This window comes from Sardina pilchardus, chromosome 19, assembly GCF_963854185.1.
Source record: "Sardina pilchardus chromosome 19, fSarPil1.1, whole genome shotgun sequence".
Classification (NCBI taxonomy): Eukaryota; Metazoa; Chordata; class Actinopteri; order Clupeiformes; family Clupeidae; genus Sardina; species Sardina pilchardus.
This window is the reverse complement of record NC_085012.1, coordinates 29,471,427-29,491,742: the sequence shown is the minus strand read 5'-3', so window position 1 is coordinate 29,491,742 and position 20,316 is coordinate 29,471,427.

Genomic DNA, 20,316 nt, shown 5'->3' with positions numbered 1-20,316 from the left:
ACTACTCTTTGTCCTGAAAGATCCAAAAAATAGCTTTTCTACATGAAAGAACAAATACCTGCAGAGGGTGTATCGAAAAAATGTTAAGACTGCCAATAGCAGTAAGCATCAGGAGAGGCTTACCCTTGCTATGAGATGAATTAGTAGATGAAGTGGCTTGGTAAAACACAAGGGCTCTCTGATTGACCAAAATATATTTTTAGGGGGAAAAAGAACAATAAAATCAATAAGAAAACAACATCCCGAGGCTTTATTGATGTGCTACATGATTGTTGTGCTATGCAAATATGGCTTTGTGTTTCAATAGTGCTGTATGTGCCTTGTATCAAGTCACAGAGGCTTACACCTCATTTATCTGTATTCAACACCTGCGGGCTTACGTTGATGGGATTTGTTGACTCAGTACAGAAGAAGGCAGATATCATTAACTAAATACCCTCAGCATTGAATTTAGATACTGACATGGGAGTTCATTTTATTTCAACATTTGAGGTTTCCATTGATTTCTGCCCCTCTCTGCTTCCTCCGATGTGTGGAGCTGGGCTCCAGGAGCACATTTTTACTTTCAATCTCTTTGGCAGTGAGAGACTCAGCGCCCGGACATCTGGCATCCAATTAATCTGAGTAATCAATGACAGCCACAGGCGCGTGCTGAGAATTACTGCAATGCTACACCTGTTGTACACCTCTGCTTTGGAGGGTATGCACGAGGGTCTGCATGTCTGTGAATTTTTTTCACTGCACTGTTCTGGACATTTTGACAGGATCTGTCGCAATATTGCTTGTACATGGTACAAAAAACACTGCAATTCTGTAGGCATGGATTGTTGTATATTGTCTATGTTGTTCACTGGATGCTGAGACTATTCACTATTGTACTGTAGGTTTGCACAAATGTACTTAAATACCACCAAAACATATCAGTAACAGTATCAGTTAAGTTTGCAGAAATAGTAACTATAACAATCACTGAACTGTCCTTAATGAGGCTCACCAACAGCCTGGTCCAAGAGTTCCCATGATGCTCTTTTTTCATATAGATACTGTAGGAGAGGTGCTGAATTCCTTGTTCTGCTCTCTACCAAGAAATACAAATAAACTCATCAGTCTCTCCTCGTCATTGTTGTGGCCCTTTTATGATCCGATTGGCAACATAGCCAAACAAAACACAAGCTCATGGCACCAAGAAATACCAACAAGTACCAATACATTCTTGAATGTATGCTCAAGCAGTGAGTTCTTATTAAGGTGTGCAACAGAGCTAAGAAGCAAATGTTTGTAGCACATGAATTATGCCACTAATTCCATTTTTTAGGGAGAACTATATGGTCTGGGAACGAATCATCCGTCACAGAGCTGGAAAACATGAATTCCTCATGAGAGTAGCATGAAATGAGAACAGAGAGAAAAAAGTCTGAGAAACTCTCCATAGTTGAAAGAGTTCACACATTGATGGCAAATTTATAATTGCTCTGTCCATGAATTCCCACCATTTAATACCGAGAGAGACTCCATGCTCTCCTCCTTGCACAGGTGCTTAGTAAAGATTTATCTAGAGAGCGCTCACAGCACAGAGCAAGTCTGTTTAGACACACTTGTCATACTGTAAAATGTGGTGTGTCTGTGCTTGTTTATGTGCATGTGTGTGTGTGTGTTTTCTGTAGACATGTGCCTTTGTGGGTCTTGGATGTCTGTCCACTACTTCCTGGCTGTACTTCTGAATCTGGCTGCTCTGTTGTCTCCAGGCAGTAGTACTAGTGCCACTTGATTAGCCCATAAATATTTGAAGCAACATCTGTTGGACTGCAGGCACATCTGTCCTGCCATTGTTGACGTTTTCCAATCAGCCTTGCATAAATGCATGACTCTTACCACGTTTCATTTACTGCAGTCCAAACTTGTTTGATATCCAGTAGCTGCAGGGACTACGGAGTATATCCGCTTTTGCCCACTGTGGCCATAGATGGGATTTTATTAGCTCCATCAATGGCATCATATATGTTTGAGGGAGAGGCTGGGGAAAAGAGGGAGCACAAGGCCTATATTATCCAATGGCTCCTGGCCCCCTGTGTTAGCAGCAACAATAACAAAGCATGATTTCCCTGTCCTCTGTGGTGCAGGGGAGGAAACCACACTAGGGAAGCCATAACCTGCTGAAGGAATGTACTGCGGTTTGACGTCTGGTGTCTGATCACGTTGTAAACACCACAATTGTGTTCCTTCGCCTTCAGTCTTCTCTTGCCTTTTGAGTGTGTGTGCTGAAGAACCAGGCCTGTTTGACACGAATTCAACCACCAGAAAAAAAGAGCAATGGCTGAGGTTTCTTCTCATTTCACAGGCATAAGTCCTCTCCCCAGTTCCCCATTTTCCACTGGCCCATTTTAAGATTTCTGTGTAGTTTTTCCATGTAGCCTGGAGCAGAGTGTCCTGCTGGAGCATATCTCTCTCCCTCCCCCATCTTCAAGAATCAGTTCTTATTAGATTAGGATGGACTGAGGCGAAAGATGAATTGCCAATCGAGTTTTGGCCGGGATCAAATTAAGACTTGGAATAGTTGTCTAATTGCAAATTTTAATACCCGGTGCAAATGCTGGCTCTTGCCATTGTCTGAGCATGTGTTGGTGTACTCAAATGGGACTTAAAGTGCGCAGTCATGTTTTTCATTTGTAATTACCTATGCAAGGCAATGGCCAACCAATCTCTGATGGGTATGGAGACCAGCTAAATACAATTAGAAAACTCTTCCAAACATGGAAAACACAGATGTTCACTGTTTCAATCTCAAGTCATTTCCAAGAATCTAAGAACACGGTTCAATCCACTTTACATGTAATATTTTAAAACAGTTCAAATAACAGCGAAGTGTCATCTGACACAATCATAACATTCAAAAACACAAATATAACATTCATTCCAAAGGGTTCTGAAGTTCCAAGTGGGTAAATTAGCTGTTTTTCTTCCATGTCCGTACATAAATCAGAAACATTTGCATTTCCAAAGTAGTTACTGGTGTTTTTCTTTCCCGTCCTTCCTTACTTGAAGGGTAGATTCAAGTATAGAACAACTACAATTACTCTTTAGCTATTTCATATCATATAACATGTTTCTCTAATAATAAATGTAATAAACAAGTTGGCATGTTAACAAGGGTTTGTTGACCATGTGAAGAATGTGTGAAAGAAATAGCTTTGTTTGAGAAGTCTGTGCTAACCATGACACAAAATAAGCAAAACTCCATTCAGCTTGCCTGAGGAAACAAAGAGCACTAGCGTCGTAAACTCTTATGAGAGAACAAGTTCATTTAGCTGTGTTTTTACGAGGCATTCTCAAATAAGAGGTGGAATGTCGCACGTTGGAGCAAACACGCCGTAGGAGAGAGGAGAAGGGGACAGAAAGAAAGAAGGAACGAGGTGAGAAAGAACGAGTGAGCCAAGTGAAACAGTTTCTTCATGTGTGAAATGATTTACGTCCAGAAGACTGAGGCAGGAGTGGCGGTAGGATAATTAAGAAATGGAGTGAGTGCAGAGTGAGAGTGTAACAATTGCACATGGGCCATTTATACAGTTATGAGTGAGTGCAAGCAAGAGTACACAAACTCTAATGTGTTCCACTCTATATTTCACCAACTTGTGATAAAGCTATCAAAGTTATCAATGTTATTATGGTAAGTCAGAAAGAAATAGCATACCATTACACCCTAAACCTACTCATCATAAGAACATTTTGTAACACCATGTTAAACATGTAACAAATGGTTAGCGAGGTTCCCCATTCACCATAAAGTGTTGTTGTTGTTACAGATTAATGACCCTTTAAGTGCACAGATCCATAAAAATGCGGAAAAACTCTCTAAAGCCTAAAACACCACGCATTGCTGGCAGTTTACCTTCACCGTTGACTCCAGTTTTCCTCTTGCTGCTTTTGTCTTCTCCTCAGCCATATCACTCTGTTCTCCAGCCTTCCTCTAATGACATTTCTCCAGAAGTAAAGATGGAGAGGGAGAGACAGACACAGGAAAAATGGCAGGAGATAATCACAGTGCCATATGGACAGACTGATAGATGCTAAGTGGCTCACTCAAACCTTCCTGGGTGAAAATAATTGTAATTTATGATGCTGAATCTTCAGATTCATCAGAGCAGCCAGGCACAGTGAGCATGTCATTTAGCCATATCATGTTTCGGTGCCATCCTCTTCCCTAATCAAATATCCAGGGGAGGATTTGTAGGTTTTCAACGTTCATGTTGGCTCTATCTCTCTGTGCTGTGTTGCACTGCTGTAACAGGTTTAATTGGGCTTGGGTTTGGGTCAGAGGGCAGACTGCAAGGCCCCACTAATGAAAGTTTATGTGACATGTTGAGGCGTCAGGCACCATTAGATGGCTGTTAGTAGACCTTCCTGTTTAGAGCATCTGTTGGAGAAAGAGATGTACATTTGCCTTTCAAATCATTCTTATAATTCATATTGATCTCGATGAAACATTGCTGGTAGCTTTGAAAATTCATTGCAGGCATCAGATCTCAGTATACACTTTCACCGGTTGACACTACAGTTTGTTTGATTACGAGGTATATTTCAAAGCAATGTATTCATTGGAAAAAGAAGTTACATCCTTCACATTAGCCTTGGTCTCACACTGACTTAAGGAGCACTTTCACTGAGACCCTATAGTCAGTATGTTAATATACAATTTGCCTTTTATCCCACGGCACCCCTGCTCCATATTGTACTCTCTGAAGCCCTGTGGATCATGTACAACCACAGAGCCCTTCAGATGCATCTTCCCCACCCTCCAGACAAAATCACCATATGTGACCATACGCTTCGCAGCAGGATTTTCAGTTCCCTGTATAATACAATCATAATTGTATCTCATTTTGAAGAAAATATTCATTTGTTTGAAAACAGCCAGCCTTGAGGTAGATGAGAGTACTGTATGACTGAAAACTAACTAACAACACTGAATATCTTGACCTTTATACGACTGCTACTACACTATTGTCATGGCCTGATTGCAGTCATGTGGGCTGAGGTGTGCCAGTCACATACAGCACATGTACACAAGATATAGGCTATAATAAACCATGGCAACACCACATATAGTTCCTGTACCAATAGATGGATTAGAATAGAGGACAGGTGCAGGTATTGCCCCCCACCACCACACTCTCTCTCTCTCTTGACTGATGCCCTGCCCTCATTCTAACCACCTCCTAGACTAAATTAGCAGCTGTTGGCATGGCATATATACCAAGGGCCAACCCACTAACCCCAAAACCCAGCAAGGCAATACCAGAGAGAGAGAGAGAGTCTGCCATGTGCCCACCTGTGTGTAATACAAGGACGTGTCTGACAATCAGTCAAAACAGCTCATCCAGCACCACACTTCAAAGGGAGTTCAAAAGCAATTAATAGTCTCTGACTGGTGGATCGTATGGATTTTCAAGGTCATCTAAGCAGGGCTTGTGTCTGTGACAAGCCATTTCTGGAGGTGTTGTTGTGACACACTGAGTGTTTGTCAGTCACTGTAAATAGGCCTCTCTGGTTCCTCAAATCCCCACATCAATGTGAATCACCTCCACTGCCAGAGTCTTCCGCATGGTGCATTAGACACAGCAGCCAAACATGATCAAACCATATTAAAAGATGACCAAACAGGCACTCTGGCAGCGGGAAAGACAGAGACAAATGCCTCACCAGTGGAACAAAAAATCAGTGAGAATAATAGAAGTGGCAGTAAGGGGTTTGAAGAGGGGATCCACAAGAAGAGGAGGCAGACACAGTCTCCGTGTTACATTAAGGGATGGAGGAGAGGGGACGGGAATCACCTTTTCATGAATTTGTGATGCTGGGCTAAGCTTTGGAAGGAGCTTGGATCACATTAGTTACAGTGAGGGCCCCAGTAGCTTCTGATTTCCCTCCCTTGGCCCTGGTGAATAACCTCATTGTCTTAATACCTGTCTGTGTATAATATATGGAAAACATAGTGTCCATTATGCATGGGCTGAGGCAGGATGGGAGCTCAGGCTTACTATGGCAGCTGCTTGACTGTGACCAATTCCTGTTCTTTCATTCGCTTATCATGTCAAAAGCCTGTACTTTCATATTGAAATCAGACTCAGGCTTTCTCTTCTTTATGGCAAACTGTCACAGTAACCAAATGGGCATGCATGAAGGACAGCTAAAGGCACACATTTGATTCAAACCTTGCATATGTGCAAGCTACATTTCTCATGTCTTAACCATGAAAAAAGAAACCTGTTTTGGGGAAGACTTAAAAACATGTGGGCTCACGTGCCATCTCACTGTTGTAGAGAGTCCGGTAAAGGAGACGAGCCATCCATTTTTCCTGACGAAAGCATCTATCTGTTACAGTCCATCAGTCAGACATCCAGGTTACATCTTTCCCCCTGCATCACTGTAAATAGATAGCAAAGCTCTTTTGTCTTTTATGTTTTCTCTGGAAAATGCTAAAGCTGTCTATTTTGGCACATGCTGTGTTGGCTATGACACCTGTTCTTCCTGCTCTCTCCATCTCCCTTCTTTACCAGCTGTTTCATCCATCTGAGCACAATTGTGATTTATCCACAGTAAACTCTGATCCTTGCTGCACATACTATGTACCCACACTTTACTTCTGACATGGAATGTCACCTTCAGAGAGAAAACACTGGCTAAACCAGACATAATACACATAGCTGGCATATGCTGTTATTTGCAGGGTTTGCGATCACCAGCCTGTCATTCAGTACAAAAATAGACCTCATACCTCATACTTCAGCAAGTTTTGTGAAAACAGGAAGCAGTGGGTTAACGAGGCCATAACAAAGAAAAATTGACAACATCTACAAATGGGAAATGAACAGAAATTCTGAAAATGCTAGGCTAACCATTTCCCCATTGGAAAGGCTCTTTTTGTCTATTTCCACTCTATACAAAATGCCAGGATTTGAGAGGAAGCCATTAAGACATTCTGAAGAGGAAGCCGTAACTTTTGGTTTAGCAGGTGCACAAATGTAAGGTCCTGCAACAATAACTCTGTGAACAATGTGTGATATGTCTCAAGCTACAGGTGGAATATCAATGGACAATACTACTGGACCTTGATTTTAATTTCCAGGACAAGCATGAAGTTGAGTGCTAACATCATTTCAATCCATGCCAGTGAATATTTTGAATACATTACTAAAAAAAATCTGTTGTTATATCGCACGTTGCTCGGGTGTGGATTATCGGGTGTGGATTATCAGTAATGAAACAATCCAATAAACCATTAACCAAAATCAAAATCAACCAAATATCTAAACGGACTGTAAATACTGTATAAGCATCGAAGCATAAGGACCCATCTCAATTTTCATGGCCATCACAAATGAGGTGGACTGTCTACATGAAATCTAGTTTGTCTTACTGACAAACTAGATTTAGATTTGAGCATACCTCGTCTGGAAAAAACTCTGTCTAAAAAAAATGGTAAAATGGCATCTGAGTCCTCAGCTGTTTGTTTGCCACACAAATGGGTTGCCGTGGTGATGAGGAGATGGTCCTCATCCGGATAGGGCTGTTCTTAATGTTGTCTGATTGGAGGTCTGGAGAGGCCACACTTCAAACCAGCAGTGCAGGACCATGATTTCAGCTCATGATTAGTTTCTTTTGCTGATTTGGGTATCGTCCTTGTGTCCCTAAAATCATTGTCCTGTCCTGTCTCCTGTTCATATAATTTGCTGTCTTAAGGGAATGCACACACACACACACACACACAGAGAGAGAGAGAGAGAGAGAGAGAGAGAGAGAGAATGATAAATACAGCATATATTATCATACATTTGAAAGTGATAATATTTGTATTTCTCATAATTACACCATGGGTTTAAAATGTGCACATTTTACATTTCAGTGATGTTTTTTAGATTAGATTCAACTGTAGGCCTGACAATCATTGTGCAGAGTACAAGTACAAAGACAACAAAATACAGTTTATGTGTCTCTTCATACAATGGCTAAATTACTTTTGTTATAGTAGCCTACTGAGGCTGTATAACCATAAAAGGCTGCTAGGCTATTGTTTTAATATCCCAACTTATACCACAATTCAAATTTTGTGTAGCTATTCTGTATAGGTAAGATAGGTAATAAGTGGTTATTTCCTTCTAATAAAAAGATGGAATCAGGTAATAACATAGCACAACTCATAACAATCCTATTGTTTTAATTCTTAAGAAATACTGCTTTTTTTGCTTAACTAAGTTTTACTACAAAGTTGTTTTTCACCAGTAACACACTATTCTGCTGTTTGTAATAAGTCTGTAACACAATAGTATCATCATTGAATTACTGTAATTAAAATGACAAACAGTGTTTATGTTGCTATTTTCAAATATCCAGCCATGAAGGGAGAGAGGGGGGGGGGGTACAATGTAGAAGAACAATGTGTGCAGCAGAGATCACACAAATATTATCATTTCAGTCTGATGCATGTTAAATATGAGGCTCAGTCAATTTACATTGAACTTATGCTCAATTCAGAAAGAAATGATCCATTTTGTTGGAATCTCTGCCCCCCTCTCTCGCTCTAATGGCCCTCATCCCCTCCCTCACCCTCTCACTAGAGGGCCATCGTGCTTGGGATGATGAATGATTCCACTAAAATCTACTCTGTATTGAGAGCTCCCCTCATAAACCCTGAATATAACAATGTGAAAAGAGTCTGGAGCCAAACCAGTGCCACATAAACTCTGTGTTGAGTTGAAACAGACTTTTTAGGTCTTTTGTGTTCATCTCTTTCTATTTCAGTCCCAACCTGTTTGCATAGCTTTCTTTTTATGAAGTCCATATGGTGTTTCAAATATATCCCTGGTTATAGGAGCGAGCTATAGATGCCATAACATGACTCCTTCGCATTGCGTGGGACTGAGTATAAGTGCTAGACAGGAAACATACCATAAGAGGGAAACAGGGTGCTGGTGTGTATTCAAGAGAGTGTTCCTGTTCTGGATTTGGTGTGTGATTACTGCTGAGAGAAGCTGAGGACTGCTGTGATTGAGCTTTCCTGGAAAACATCTGACTCAAGCTGGAGAAAGAAAAAGTAAGGACAAAACAGGTGTTTAAACTTCACCATCATTATGCTACCTTCCTGTGAACAGCAGTCATATCGTATAGAAGAAAATAACTGGCAAGCCTTCTCCTATGAAAAGAGACATGGGAAAGGAAAGTCTCCATTCAGAACTTGTCTCTACACAGAAGTGTTTCTTCTCTTCTGTGCTCTGGTTGACCTATCACAGATAGATGAAGAAAACTTGATTCAACCCAGCAGAAAATGGGACATCACACAGGGTCACGACTAGTGGTCCCTTGTGAATTCAATTATCAAAAGAATTACACAGGATGTGTAATCAGTCCACATGTACATGCAAATGTTGTTTTTTTCACTGAACCTCTCAGAAAAGTGTGTAGGAGTTGTCCCCTTCCTGTTGCCTCGCTGCAGGATTTCTCTGGAAATAAAATGGCAGATATGAGTGGGTTCTAGGGGAAAAATAAGCTAGTTGTGAAGTAATTGGCCCAATTTGACCATGGCGCCAGTTTTCTGAGAGTGTTGCAACTACTTCTGGGACTTACTTAGAGTCCCTTAGTCATTTTGTCTAAAAATGTTTTTGTTAATGGGATGTTCTGGTACACTTTAAAATCACACATCATGCATTTTTAATAGGCCTAAATTAATAATAAAGACCATTCAAACCCATGCCATTCAGGCACCCTTCAGATTAAACACATAGTTCACATGTTTTACATAATACGTCTCAGCTGTAGCATCCAAATGCCCAGCACCACAAAGGATTTTTTCTCAAGGCCAAGATGATGTGGGACCTACAGTACAATGTAGAGTGTTTAGCTTTAGAGAACATTCCAGTAAGAGAGAGAGAGAGAGAGAGAGAGATAAACAGAGAGAGTGCATGTGTGTGTGTGTGTGTGTGTGTGTGTGTGTGTGTGTGTGTGTGTGTGTGTGTGTGTGTGTGTGAGAGAGAGAGAGAGAGAGAGAGAGAGAGCAACAAACAGGCAGATAAAAAATGTCCAGCAATTGCTGCTGTGCATTATTGGAACAAATTGGGGACATTGGCAGAATTACCCCAAATCCACAATCACTCAGTGGTCCCTGGACTCGGCCACGAAGGTGGGTAGTTCATTACAAACTCACCTTCACAATGTCCTCTGTGGTGGCTTGGATTTTATTTCCCGGGAACTCCACTAACTCTTTTTAGACAATTATCAAACCGCAGCCTTTTGTCTCCACTCCACTTAACCTCCACATGTAAAACAGGCCTTTTGTTTGCCATTTCCTGAACTGAGAGTAAAAGAAAAAAATAAAGTCTTGATCTCAGCGTGCAGCTCATGCGACCCCTTCCATTCTTTACTTATGCATCGTTGCTGACTCTAGTTCCTGGGAAAGATGCATAGCTGTCCACCACAGACTGAAGGATATTGGCACAAACCACTAATGGACAATCCCCCCGGATTTTTGGTTCAGGGCAGAATAAATCTCTGAAATCAAGCCAACTGGGGAAAAAAGAGACAACGGAAATGGCAGTTCTTTAGTCCATGTATAGTCATCAGATAAATACTACTGTTTGTTACATGTCTTCTCAAACCAATGCTTACATGCACTAAATTCAATGACAATATCATGATAATGCTATACAGTGGCATTAATATTAACAATATAATTATCATTAGTGATATGCACATGCCACATCTCTACAAAATATTCAAGCACAAACAACTTCATCTATAAGTAGGCCTATATAGCAACATACCCTTGGGCCATCACAACTGAAAAGTGAATGAGTATGGATGGATACTTATGAATGGTCACTTATTAACAGTATTTCTAACTACCAAAGTACAACAATTCCTGACAGGACCTTACTAAAAAAAATAAGAATAAAAATAAAAATAAAAATAATATTTCTTTACATTTGTCAGCAGGAATAAATCAGCTTGGAGTCTGAGGCCGTTATCTTGTATTGGGTAATTGTTGGTGCTGAAAATCTACACACTGATTAAAATAGTTATTTTATCATCAAGCATCTATGTGTGGCTTGCAAGACAATGCATTATTTTTTCCCAATTTTCAAAATAAATCAGAGAAAAATATCAAAATGTAATTTCCATTTTTCAGCCTTTAACAGAAACCAATCTGAATATGTGCTGTTCCAGCATATAAAGCGGCCCTCTTGATCCCCCCTCCTCCTCTTTGATTTGTCATATCTGCCTATCCTCACCTCGGTCCTTGATACTCATCTTCACCCATCACCCATCACCCAGCACAGAGCTCTCGGAGTGCACCTCTGCCAGTCTGAGGGCCTGAATTATTTCTCATCTCATGAAAGAATCATCTGCGGCCCCTTTGATATTGTCAGCTTCAGCGTCTGGAAACATCCATGTTCATTTGCATTTCCCATTTTGAGAATTTGTCAGAAGTGATTAGAGCGCCACCACTGACTACAGAACATAAGGGAAGAGGGGGGTGCTGAGTGAGCTGGACGGCTACGATGTTGTGCGTCATGGCTGTCTGCTCAAACTTCTCCCTCTTGAAATCTCCTGGTTGGCCGCTTAATAAAAGCAGACAACCACAGCAGGCCTGCGCGAGAAGCTACTAAATCAATTGACCATGCCAAGGTCAACACACAGGCAGCAACTTCCAGTTCTAAACTAGCACTGCAAACAGGGAACTTTGTGTGGGCAAGATGACTCTCACCCTGACCCTCGTCCAAGGTGCATGATGGTTCTCATAATTGCAGTCAGCCCCGGCCTAATTAGTGCCACCGGCTCCCATGTTTCCTCCACGAGCAGATGCCTCGTGTAGCAGCCTCTCAGGACCCTAATCTCCGCCGTTTCCACACCCTCTGATGAATTAGCTCAAGTGAAAGAATATGTCTTTAAAACCCTCACACTTCCAATGGACACTGGCCAAAGAGCCACATATGAGCCCACGTGCCAACAGCGCATATGTGTGGTCTGCCATTTCTGGCAGTGCTATTGAACAGACGATGACTGACTGACCCCACTCTCTCTGCAGTGCTGGAATCTGGGCTGTTTTATTTCTCTTGGAGCGGTCTTCCGACTGGTAGGTTTTGTTTATCTTCCAAGACGGATGACTACTCATTTCACAGAGAAGGCTTAATGGTGACATGTACAAACATAAGGCAGATGTACACTACAGTTCCTACAGCTATCCTATTGCTGTTTGCATTATGTAGAAGCAGATACTTTATATCACTTTCTATTGTTTACTTTACATGTCTAGTAGGAAACATAGCTTAGCTAATCTGTTAGTGTGGGACACTTCAAACCAAACTATTGACTGGGTACACGTGTGACTTTGGGTCTGTGTGCAAAGGACATTAACATTTTTGCATATGGTCTTTGTGTACACCTCCATCTCCTTATGTGAGTGTGTGTGTGTGTGTGTGTGTGTGTGTGTGTGTGTGTGTGTGTGTGTGTGTGTGTTTGTCTGTGTGTGTGTGTTTGTCTGTGTGTGTGTGTGTGTGTGTGTGTGTGTGTGTGTGTGTGTTTGTCTGTGTGTGTGTGTTTGTCTGTGTGTGTGTGTGTGTGTGTGTGTGTGTGTGTGTATGTGTGTGTGTGTGTGTGTGTGTGTGTGTGTGTGTGTGTGTGTGTGTGTGTGTGTGTGTGTGTGTGTGTGTGTGTGTGGTATTTTCCTCTTTTCTTTCACCTTCATCTCTCACATTTGGTTGCTGACATTTTCCACGGACCGGGGTCTCGGGCTGTCAATTACAGTCCCTAGCACTGATAGGCACGCAGCCGCTGCTTGCTTTGGCTACACTTCCCTTTATTTTCTCAGCTGAGACCGCAGAATAATCTGGAATGGATACAGTCATACCACAGCAGAGCCTACCCTAAAGGCGTTAGTCTTTGTCTACTCTCCCCCGTATTCCATTCCAGGGATGCTAAAAAAACATTATTTTTCATCTTTTTACAAGTCAGTTTAATGTGATGAGGGAATCTTCTGAGCACTGATTTGTCAGCTGTGTTGGGAAACGTGATGAAAACTGATACAATGGACTCTTTTCTTTCATAACATCTCATCATTCCTGTTTTTCTTCCAAGAAGACAACATTGTGCACGATTGCATTGTGCTAAACCACAATAGGGAGGATGAAAGGTGGTTTTCAGAGGACAGGATCCACACACATTCGCAGCCTCAATAGCTGCCTGGAATGAGGAAAGCGGTATGTTTTGATAGGGTTTGCTCAATCTTAATGCCACTCATACAAATTGGCATCTTCCTCAAGCTCTTTTTTTCCCTGAAAATGAGAGATCTTGGCACGCACCTGTGCGCCATGTGTCCAAATACAAAACAAGTATGCCCTGAAAAATGGATGATGTATGTTTTCAAAGTCATAGGCAGCGGGGATGAAAAGCCACTTGTTTACAGGGGAGTTATTCGAGCAAGGATGGGCTTTGTTTGGTTAAATCTGTAGGATTTCTTTGATCTAGGATGTTATACATTAATGTCAGCATTTACCCTCCCTTGCATGCCCTTTCCTCTAAAAAAAGGGTGAAGCTGACATGTTTTGAGTATGAGAGCAATAAGCACAGGAGTGCACCCTGGGAAGTTCCCTTTGAAAAGCACTGAAGCCCACGCTGATGTCACAGTACAGAGACCTGGTGTGAACACGAGAGCAGATTGGAGAGATAGCATGCTTGAGGAGCACAAAGGAATGGAATAGAGAAAGGGACAAGGGGCTGAATCTGTGAATTTTATCAAAGCATTAACTGCATGGCTGCAGCACAGAGGTAGGCATTACAGGGACCACATGAAAGAATTCACAACACGGAGGAAAACAGGATCATTAGAGCGCAGGACAGAAAGAAAGAAGGAGCTAGATAGAAGTGCAGATAGACGGAGATCGAGAGAAAAGGGAGAGAGATGTAAAGGAGAACACAGCGGCTCGATAGGGGAGAGATTGAGAGACGGGAGAGCGGTGGAGAGAGCGAGGGGAGGGAGAGCAGGGACCAGGGCATCCACACTCTACTGCTAGTGCTGAGATGCTGCTGGGAGGAGCAGATGTGGCAGCAGAATACATTTCAATACTGATAGGAGCTAATAAATAACTTTTCCAATCAGTGCACCTGGCCTACAGACGAATGTCAGAGCGAGATGAACTGATTACAGCACAACTGTTCCAGACCCACTGTGAAAGAACAGCAAGAGAAAGGGGCAAAAAACAACAATCTCATTTATTACCAATGTTGAGAGATTGCTCTCAGGATCTCTCTGCTTAGTCAAGATTACATGTCACACTAGTGTAAGAAATGGGGCTCAGACGGAGAGAGAGGGAGAGAGAGAGAGAGACAGACAGAGAGAGAGAAAGAAAGAGGAATAGGAGGGACTCAGCTGTGAACATTGAACAGCTTCTCAATGTTCATTTTGCTGTTATGTAGTCACAGGTCACAGGAGCTTGAAGTAATACAACAAATGTAAATGTTTAGTGTATAGTGAACTAGTGGACACAGCTGTAGGTACCTGCCATGGATACAGTGCATACTGTACATGACTGTGTTAATACATACAGTACAGATCTTCACAGTTTTTCCATACACTTCAAGATATTTAAGTTATCCAGCAAAATGTCCTTTATGGATCTTATTTCAAGGTTTGCTGATGAGTAGTATAATCAAACAGAACGCATCAGATCTGCTAAAAACAATACAATAAGACATAAGGAATGTTTTGATGCTGGAGACGTATGAACACATAAATCCTGCACATCCAGGATCAGGGGGACTATTTGCAATTTGGATTACTGGACACCTCTCTTTTTCTGATGCTGTAACCTGGGCAACAATGCTCTGTGCTTTTTTGTTCTGCCCTCACACATCCCATAGCCCCAATCAAACGGAGGAGCGTAACCGGAGGGGCAGAAACCACGGTAACCCACATGGTGTTCTTATTCAAATGCATGTGTTTGGCGGCTCCCCTCGGCTCAGCCCTCCTCCTGCCCCCAGATGAATTGTGAGTGTTTCCCTCCATCAAAGGCAAAGGCGCTGATGGGATCTGGGCATCATTGGCAGGCATGCATATCTGGGTTACACATTAGCTATGTAAATATCTGTGCGCTTCGCAATTAAACATGCCTCTCCCACCTCCTCCCTCTATCTCTCTCTCTCTCCCTCCCTCTCTCCCTCATTTCATTTCCTGGGGCTAACACTTCTATGTGTGCGCATGGCTGTGCAGAGCCTGCATAAGGGAGGCAACAGCCCCTATATCGTTAAAGTCATTTAGGTAATACAACAGGCTCGACTAATGAGAAATTCTCATTTTTATTCTCATTAGTTTTTAGTATAATTGCCTTGCCTTTACTCAGTGATTGTGGAGTGTGAGGAAGTCATGTCTCATGCACACTGCAGAGATTCCAGATAAGGCTTAGGGTAGCACTCAATCGACCCTTAAACTAGCCACGTTATCATGTGTAACTACATTCTTTGATGTTTGAATTGGTTTGATGCATATCAGCTCATTAAAAATAAAAATGTATAATTCTATGCTTGGCTATATTCTATGTCTGGCATGAAGTTTACTCTCTTCATTCTCATTATCACTTAATGAATAAAAGCAGCAGCTGGCTAAAGCTCATGCTTTCAGTGTGACAAATTGTTGTCGTTATTTGGTTAAGTGCTTCATGTAAATCCATTGTCACATCAGAGATATTCCGAGCATTTTAATGAAAAGGACCAGAAGAATCTGGGATATGGACATTCTTTATCAGCAAGCTACCATCACAGTGACATTCTTAGGAATGCAGGAAAGGTGCTTATGATTACAATGTCATTCAGACTCTGAAAATATGGGCTGGATACGGAGAAGTCATAAAAGCCAAAGTCTGAGAGGAGAAGGAAGAAAGCAGGGTGCACCCTGTGACAGTAAGTGGAAAGGATGTTAGAGATCAGACACGGGGAGATAAAGGAGGGTAAAAGATGGAGGGCAAGAATGACAAAGACTCAGAGAGAGAGAGAGTGGGAATGCATTGGAGGTGGAAAAGAAAGAGAGAGAGAAAGTGAGATAGAGAGATATTGGGTGAGCGAGTATGCTTGGCAGGCTGAAAGACATTCCTCTCTCACTCTCTTTGTAAACTGATGGATGATTGACAACTGACTGCAGCCCCTAGGAATGTGCCTGAGGACAAAGAGAGACCCCACACACATGCACAAACACACACACACACACACACACACACACACACACACACACACACACACAGAGTGTGTCACAGAGAGAGTGTTTGCGATAGAGAGAGACTCACAAACACAGGAAAAGCCAAAGGCAGTAAAAAAGGGGGTGTAGAAAGTGGAAGGTTAAGACAGGAATACAGCCCTCAGTCCACACCCTCCTCCACACATACATATACACACACACACACAGAAAGAGAGAGACAGAGAAAGAGAGAGAGAGAGAGAGAGAGAGAGAGAGAGAGCAAGTATTCCATGATCAATTCTATTGTACTTGGCCTGCTACTTGCGTGAGTGTCCTGGTCATGTAGTGTAGAATGAGAGTGCAGGGCCAGGCCAACAGCTCTCCTGCTCTAGGTCTCCTTTAGCACACATGTGCTCTTTCACACCCTTCTCCACACTAGGACCCTGGTCATTTGGTGAATCGTCTAACTTGTTAGAACTATAAAGAATACTCAACCATGATATTAATTCAGAGAACTAGACAGCTTTAGCTGTTATTACTGATTAAAGAGCCTTGTTCATTCCCTCCACTCTAAAAATGATCACTGGGTGCATTAAGATTTAACATGTCCAAAAGGTAGGAGTGAGAAGGGGAAGAGAGGGGGAAAGACAGAGAAAAAAATATACACTGTAGCAAGTCCAAATAGCTTAGTTGCACCCAAATTCTGCCAACAGAATGAATAGGCTACATGTGTTATCTCCAAATGGTACTCGTGATACGATAGCCCACACCTCGGTGGTCTGATTAAAACCATAGCAGGGGTCCTCCCAGACTGGAGCCAGGCCTCCCCAGGCGCTGCCCACATGGTGCCCTCCCCCCGTTTGCATGTAATCCAAGCTGCGAAAAAACAGATGGGTACGAGTCCCTTCATCTGGACAACAGGGACTCACAGACACCCTGATACTACCCAGTGGAGGGCTGCCAGGCTCCGCTTGGCTCCATAGAGAGAGAGAGAGAGAGAGAGAGAGAGAGAGAGAGAGAGAGAGAGAGAGAGAGAGAGAGAGAGAGAGAGAGAGAGAGAAGAGAGAGAGATGGGAGAGAGGGAGAGAGAGAAAGAGAGAGAGATGGGAGAGAGGTTATACCATTAAACTGACATAAGTGTGTGTGTGTGTGTGTGTGTGTGTGTGTGTGTGTGTGTGTAAGTGTGCATATACGTGTGTGTGTGTGTGTGTGTGTGTGTGTGTGTGTGTGTGTGTAAGTGTGCATATACGTGTGTGTGTGTGTGTGTGTGTGTGTGTGTGTGTGTGTGTGTGTGTGTCTGTGTGTGCATGTGTGTGAGTGCGTACATGTGTGCATGCGTGTGTGTGATGAGAGGACATGCCAAATGATGAGATCAGAGAGAAATGATGATAGGCATGACAGAAGGGGTGATATCAGTGGTTCTCTGGTTGTGTTACACTACCTCAAAGAATGATCACAGCAAACAGGCTGTGTGTGTGTGTGTGGGCGCGTGTGTGCGTATGTGTGTGTTTGCATGTCTTCGTGGGGGCTTGGACTTGATGGTGACAGTGACAACATATACTGTATGAGGACAAATCTGCTCAACAAAACAAGGTACTGGGACACTTGAAGGTTCTGGGATCGAGTGGAACAACATGGAAACCCTATTGTCATATAGTAGGTGAATATACTGCAACCAATGCATGATTTGTACAAAACTAAAAAGATATGTTTTCTGGTACCTGATTACAGTGTCATTTTAAATCAACTTCTCTGATTATGATAATCTAAACTTCACTTTAGAAAAAGCAGACGAATGCATTTTCAAAAACCTTTCCATCTTTTACAGGATAATCCAAACAAAGGCTCTCTGCCTTTGACTTATGGAACTCAGTGTGTAGAATAAGCCCCTCTGAACTCTCCAATGCACTATTCTGCCATTAGCCTCTTCGTGGTTATGTACTTCCTCAAAATATTATTTCTATTTATCTCAGAGTGTTTATTTTTCAAGGCTCAAACTGTTTTGCATTTGGTTTCATGCACAGCACATAAATATTGGATTAAACAAACAAATCTCTGGGCTAAGCACTGAATGCTATCGGAGAGTTGTGCCTCAAAGCCGAGAGGAATGCTATGGTAGCCTGTCACAGACAGAGCACATGAAAGGAAGGGAGAAAAGGGGGAGAAGGGAGAGAGAGAGAGAGAGAGAGAGATGTGGTACAGGGGAAAAGAGTGAGTGAGAGGGAAAAATGAGAAAAGAAATGGCAGTTAATCCCCTTTAAAGCGTTATCTCACAGGTATTTTGCAAAAAAAAGCCTTTGCTCATTCAGGAACTTTGAGATCTGGCCAGGCCTTTCAACATATTTAAAGGTAGTGCTGGCTAGTTGCCTTGGAGACTCGGGAAAGCCAAATTGTGCACCTTTGCCAAATGAATGACCTCCATGACCAGATTTCAGTCTGACTTGACATTACACAGAATATCTGCGTATTAACAAAGTTGGTTAAAGTCAAATTAAAAAGTCACACATCTCTTAGCCTGAGTAAAAACTCCCCTCAATGACAGATATAAATGCACATAGATAGACAACAAATACATCTCTAACAGCTCAAACTAAAGCTCAGTGCTAAGGTTTTGTAAATGTCACACATTCTACTGCATTCTATCAGGGTTCTCCCAACTCTTCCATACATTTATTCTGAGTTTCTTGGGTTAGCATGCTGCACTGTAGTTCTAGGGAAGGGTTATTATCTGAGAAGCCATACTATCTTATGGGGCTAATGTGTTTGTACAAGAGTAATGCTGTTGATAAACATCATTCATTAACATTTAGCCCATCGGGGCCTGCTCTGGTGGAGTTTACATTGAATATAGTATGGCATTTACAGCATGACTGGTGCTATATTGCATATATCAAAAATCTATATCTAATCTTAAAATGTCCTAAAATTGTGCACTAGCCTTCATCTGCACAGAATGCATCCACTGAAACCACAAATGTGCAGCTGACATAATGACATAATGACATGACAACACTCCACCAATAAGCTTGTGAATGCTGTGCAGACCTACTTTTAGAGGTACTGGATATGAAGTGACTCTTTTCCTCCAATAGCTGAACAGAAGATGATATAAATTGATTTGGCACAGGAAGCCCAGCTCCGGTTACACATGTTATTAGCATGTTATAAGATATAGCTGTGGCGAGAGTCTCATTTCCGCCTCTATACCGAGTTAGCATTGAGCTGTAATAGATTGCTTACAGAAATTAACCCTGGCTGTAAAAGCAGTGATATTCTCAGGGAGGGAAGCCCTGCATCAGGTGTCCTCTAGTTTTTAATGGTACAGTTTGTCAGCAGTCACAGTATCAAGTGGCATAGCGCTCCACCCCTGCGCATACCCTCAGAGCCCATGACCATGTTTTATTGGAGTGCTGCGTCAAGGTACTTCCCTGGGCTCTTGTAAAACAGCTCTAGTGGGACAAGAGAGAGAGAAGAGAAAGGCCCCAGCTGATGTATGGGGGGAATGTCCCCCCCGCCCCCCCACGCTAGATTACTCTTCATGTTCCACATTTTTAATGGTAATGGGAGCGCTCGTTTAGGAGCCAGCGCCGGGACACATTCGTCAGGATGCTGGATGAGCAAGGGCTGCCACCGTGGAAAAAATCATTGAGCCGAACAGTTTGTGTGTGTGGTGTGTGTGTATGCATGTGTGCGTGGGTGTGTGTGTGTGCGGGGTGCATGTGTGTGCATGCTTGTGTGTGTGTGTGTGTGTGTGTGCTCTGACAGCGCAGGCTTTTATTTTAATTTTGCAGATGTAATTAATTGCATGTCTTGGTGTGTGTGTGGGTGTGCCTCTTCATTCCTACTAGTACTGAGAGGAGGGGATATACTGTGTGTGTTTTTGTCTAGATGTATATTCTTGTGTGGCTTTGTTTGTGTGTGTGTGTGTGTGTGTGTGTGTGTGTGTGTGCGTGTGTGTGTGTGTGTGTGTGTGTGCGCATGTGAATGTGCATGAATGAATGAGAGTGTGCGCGAGTGAAAGGAAAGGTTGAGATGTCGGGGAGAAGGATGTGTTCTCAGCGGCAGCGTTAGCAACACCGCTCGCCATCTGCTGCAGCAGCCCCACA